The sequence below is a fragment of the Lolium rigidum genome, chromosome 1 (assembly GCF_022539505.1).
Source record: "Lolium rigidum isolate FL_2022 chromosome 1, APGP_CSIRO_Lrig_0.1, whole genome shotgun sequence".
NCBI classification, from domain to species: Eukaryota; Viridiplantae; Streptophyta; class Magnoliopsida; order Poales; family Poaceae; genus Lolium; species Lolium rigidum.
The window spans coordinates 37,165,637-37,171,636 of record NC_061508.1 but is presented as its reverse complement, the minus strand read 5'-3'; positions in this window follow the sequence as shown (position 1 = coordinate 37,171,636).

Genomic DNA, 6,000 nt, shown 5'->3' with positions numbered 1-6,000 from the left:
GCTGAATCAGCTTGGAACTAGCCGATTCCAACTAGCCGATTCCAACGAAATCGGCTCTCCGAAACAAAGATATTTTAGGGCGAGCTGCCCCCCGAGCCTCTTCAATCCACTTCTTGCAGGTCAGATCAGCTCCTTCCCTAACCTGATTTGCACGTCCATGTATACCTCTTGAGTCGATGGCCATGCATCGGCTTTTATATCCTTAAGTCGATGACTGCTGCATCGGCTGTGCTCAGAATTTTTTTTGATTTTTTTTATCGGCCGATTCAAAATCGGCCTCCATACCTTACTGCCCATCATCCCACATGCTTGGGAAATACTTCTTGAGGTGTTGACCATTGACGGCTACTGGGAACTTCTGTCCGTCCAACTCTTCCAACATATATGCATTACCTTTCAAGGCCTGGACGACTTTGTACGGACCGTGCCAATTAGGAGACCACTTGCCATATGCCTTGTCTCTGGTTCCTAACGGCAACACAGCTTCCCATACCAGATCACCAACTTGAAACTCCTTTGGTCTAACCTTCTTATTGTAGGCATGAGCTACCCTGGCTTTGTTCTCCTTAATCTTCTCCAATGACCAAAGCCTAAGTTCTCATATGCGTCCTCAATAGTGTCACTCATCAAAGCTGCATATTCTTCCGCTCGTCGGATCATTCTGAAACGTGACACGTCTTGATCCAGCCGTAATTTCCCAAGGTAATACGGCTTCCGTCCATAGACAAGCCGGTACGGCGAAGTCTTTATAGCTCCATGGCACGACATGCGGTAGGCCCATAATGCTTCTGATAACTTCTCGTGCCAATCCCTAGGGTTCTCATCAATCTTTCTCTTGATCAGCTTGATTAAACTCTGGTTGGACGCTTCAGCTTGCCCATTAGCCTTTCAGCATTTCCTGAATTCTTTAGAAACAAAGACCGAACCTCCATCGGTCGTGATAGTTTGGGGAATCCCGAACCTATGAATCACGTGTTCTTTCACAAACTGAATCACATCTTCTGACTTCACCTTCTTCATAGGGACGGCTTCCACCCACTTGGTGAAGTAGTCTGTGATGGCCAAAATCCACTCATGTTTTTTACTCGACGCCGGATGGATTTTGCCGATCATATCCATGCCCCACCCCGGAACGGCCAAGGCTTGATGATAGGGTTCATCGCCGATGCTTGGCACCATCCGAATCTTCCCAAACATCCGGCATGCTTGGCACCCCTTATAGTAATTGAAGCAGTCCTCAAGCATGGTGGGCCAATAAAACCCCGAGCGCCCGACTAGCCACTTCATCTTGTGAGCCGACCGATGAGTTCCACGGGCGCCTTCGTGCACCTCATGTAAGAGCCGATTAGACTCAGCTGGTCCCAGGCACTTGAGTAATAACCCTTCCAACGTCCTGTAGAACAGATCGTCTCCTATGAGGACATACTTCATGGCTTTGTATCTTATCCGTTTGGGTTCCCCCCGAGCCGAATCTTTTAAATAATTGAAGATCTCGGCTCTCCAATCATCCTGTTCCAGGAATTGCACCTGGACTTCCGACCCTTCAGGGTGTCTATATAGCCTCGACGCCATTTGTGCGAGATTGTTGGCCTCGGTGTTTTGGGCTCTTGGGACCCAATTAAAGTTGATGTACCGAAATTGTGTCATCAACTCACGGCATTCCATCCAATATGGGAAAAGTGTTTCACTTTCGCACTTGTATTCATCCGTGAGCTGGTTAATCACCAACTTAGAGTCTCCAAAAAGCTCTACTGCTTCTGCCCCGGCTTCTAGTAGCAATTCCATCCCCTTACGTACTGCCTCATACTCTGCCACATTGTTAGTACAAGGGGTAGATAATCTGATGGAGAAAGAGTACTCGCCCCCGAGGCGACACGAGCGAATACCGATGCCACAACCATCGTCGCAAGCCGATCCATCGAAGAACGTAGCCCATGCACGTATGGATAGTGCTGCTATATTGGTACCGATTCGCTCAGCTATGAGATCGGCCAACGCTTGCCCTTTGATCGCTTTCGCAGGCTGGTACCGGAGATCGAATTCGACAACGCAAACATCCACTTACCCGCCGGCCTTTCAACACAGGGGCCGACAGCATGTGCTTGACAACATCTGACTTGCAGATGACGAAGATCTCTGCCGTTAAAAGGATGTGGTGCAGCTTGGTGCAGGTAAAGAATAGGCAGAGGCACAGTTTTTCGACCTCATGATACCTCGTCTCCGCGTCCAACATCCTTCTGCTGAGGTAGAAAACGACCCTTTCGACGCCTTCGTGGAGTTGCACCACCACCGAGGCGATGGACGTGTCAGCCACTGATAGGTAGATGTAGAACGGCTTGTCTTGTCGGGGCGGAACTAGCACAGGCGGCGTCGTCAGATACCTTTTAATTTCATCGAACGCCTGCTGCTGTTCTTCCCCCGGTGAAATTCGTCGTCGGACTTGGTCTTCACCGGCGCCATAAATGGCTCGATTCGTCCCGACAGATTGGAGATGAATCGTCGGACAAAATTGATCTTGCCAATGAGACGCTGGAGCTCCTTCTTCGTGGTGGGCGGCTGCATGGTGCGCACCGCCTCTTGACTCTTCAGGCCGATTTCGATTCCTCGTTCATGAACCAGAAACCTAGGAACTGACCAGCCGTCACACCGAAGGCACACTTCTTCGGGTTCATTCTCAGTCCGAACTTCCGAGTTCGGTCTAGGACGCGCCGTAAATCATCCAAGTGTCCCTCCATGGAAACAGATTTGACTACGACGTCGTCGATATAGATTTCCACCAACTTACCGATCAAATCGTGAAATATATAGTTCATAGCTCGTTGGTACGTTGCACCAGCATTCTTCAATCCAAAGGTCATCACTACATATTCAAACAAGCCTACCGCCCCTGGTACTCTGAATGCGGTCTTGTGTATGTCTTCTGGAGCCATGAAGATTTGATTGTAGCCGGCGTTGCCATCCATGAAGCTCAACACCTTGTGGCCAGCAGCTGCATTGATCAGTGTCTCTGCCACAGGCATTGGATATTCGTCCTTGGGGGTGGCTCTGTTGAGATCTCTGAAATCGATGGCCACACGCCATCGGCCATCCTTCTTCTCTACAGGCACGATACTGGAGATCCACTCAGAGCATACCTGCATGGCCTGATGAACCCGGCGGCCAACATCTTCTCGATTTCTTTCTTGACCTCCTCCAGAATTTCGGCTCTCATCTGACGTGCTCGTTGCTGGAACGGCCGAAATCCTTTCTTAAGAGGGAGCCGATGTTCGATGATGCTTCTGTCTAACCCAGGCATCTCTGTATAGTCCCAAGCGAAGCAATCTGGGTATTCTTTCAGCAGAGCAATCATCTGGCTCCTGAGCTGTGGATCCAACTTCTTACTGATGAAAGTTGGTCGCGGCTTGTCCCCATGGCCGATGTCGACTTCCTCCAGCTCATCGGCCGAGGTGAACCCATACCCCAGCTTTCCGTCCCCTGTGAGGTCGACGCCAAATACTGGGAGAGCGGGCGGCGCGGATAATACGGTCCGATCGCTAGAATCGGCCTCCATCTTGATCATCACCAGGACTTGGTGGCAGTGTCGGAGCTGGTTGCGTGGGTTGGCTCCTTCTTCACTCTCGCTATGAGAGCAGCTGCCCTCATCACTACCCTTACCAGGGCGGTACCCAAGTTCTACCATGTTGATGCTGAACAAGTGTCCGGGTTGGCCCTGGGAGCGGGTTCTGTGGAAAGAGCCGATGAGTTCGGCTTCGAGGACCGCCTTGATTTCGTCATGCTTCTTCTTGAGCTCATCAGGCAGATCCTCGTACTTGACCGGAGTGTCTTCCGCCATCTCGGATGTAGATGGCGATGTTGTGGATGTCGAAGGCTGTCCCACCGGCGTGCGAGAATGTGTTGACGTCGAAACCCCCCGGCGGGCGAGAGACGGGCAACACGGTAGAGCCGGGAACAACTAGGGCTGCGGCTGGCCCCGAGTCCCTCGGAGCGACGGCCCGCAAAGCCTCCCCGGTCGCACGTCCGATGTTTATCACAAGGGCGTGCCACCCGACCTATACCTGGTCAGGAAGGTGTGGATGATGCCTCGCTTAGTTTCCTGCAGGGCACACACGTAAACGTTAAATACGAGCCTCGATCGGCTCTCAGGTTATCCTGTGAATCGGCTCGAAGAGCCGATCCACCCATGATCCGGACGGGGTGTCCGAATATATGGTGGTCCTGCTTGATCAAGGTAAAGGTAATGAGATCCACGACGATTTAGGGTTTTCACCGCATAATCGGATCATCCTACTCACGATTGGGCCTCGCGCTCGCGCACGGTGACCGTAAGCCGATCCTAGACAGGGCCTAAAAACCAACACGAGGTTGATCCTCGGAACATCCTTTCTAGGGCTAGCAAACGCCACCCTACACGCCGCTGGATCCTACAACCCTTTGTAAGGCCTAACTATTGCGGATGTTAAACTAATCCTTGATGAAACAAGGAGCAACCGTAACGGATCAGATCTACTAAACTATGATCAAGCGGGGTGCCGCCCCTACACCTAAGATAGGTGTAAGGGCGGCTAGACATGCAAGGGTTGCACTACGAAAGCATGTAATATGAAGAACAATGCTAACCCTAACATGTCTAAGATAACTACGTTGCTCGCCATCAAAAAGGCTTCGATACGAGCAACGCATGAACAACGTGGGCAGGCTTGGCTGCCTAGATCGCAAGATGCGATCTAGGCAGCATGATGCTTACCGGTAGAAACCCTCGAGACGAAGGAGTTGGCGATGCGCCGAGATTTTTTGTGGTTGAACGTTGGTTGTTGTTTATTCCATAAACCCTAGATACATATTTATAGTCCAGACGGACTTTCTAACGTGGGCGTGCACCAAACCGTGCACGAGTAAGATTCTAACTTCTAAACTAAGATGCGATCTAATATGTTACGGATACATGGGCAAACAAGCCCAACTTGGTATAAAAGGCCGACTCACGTATTTCTTCTACATATATATTCTTCACGTCCATCTTGATCACGGCCCACCTCTGACTTGGTCAAATTCTGGTGATAACAGTGACTTCACAACCACAAATAATAATGATTTCTTATGCACACCTATTGCTCCACCTGCTACTACAGCAGAATTCTTTGAAATTAAACCTGCTTTACTGAATCTTGTTATGCGAGAGCAATTTTCTGGTGTTAGTTCCGATGATGCTCGCTGCCCATCTCAATAATTTTGTTGAATTGTGTGAAATGCAAAAGTATAAAGATGTAGATGGTGACATTATAAAATTAAAATTGTTTCCTTTCTCATTAAGAGGAAGAGCTAAAGATTGGTTGCTATCTCTCGCCTAAGAATAGTATTGATTCATGGACTAAATGCAAGGATGCTTTTATTGGTAGATATTATCCCCTGCTAAAATTATATCTTTGAGAAGTAGCATAATGAATTTTAAACAATTAGATAATGAACATGTTGCTCAAGCTTGGGAAAGAATGAAATCTTTGGTAAAAAATTGCCCAACCCATGGACTGACTACTTGGATGATCATCAAACCTTTTATACAGGACTGAACTTTTCTTCGCGGAACCTATTGGATTCAGCTGCTGGAGGTACCTTTATGTCCATCACTCTTGGTGAAGCAACAAAGCTCCTTGATAATATGATGATTAATTACTCTGAATGGCACACGGAAAGAGCTCCACAAGGTAAGAAGGTAAATTTGTCGAAGAAACCTCTTCCTTGAGTGATAAGATTGATGATATTATGTCTATGCTTGTGAATGATAGGACTAATGTTGATCCTAATAATGTTCCGTTAGCTTCATTGGTTGCTCAAGAAGAACATGTTGATGTAAACTTCATTAAAAATAATAATTTCAACAACAATGCTTATCGGAACAATTCTAGTAATAACTATAGGCCATATCCTTATAATAATGGTAACGGTTATGCTAATTCTTATGGGAATTCTTACAACAATAATAGGAACACACCCCCTGGACTT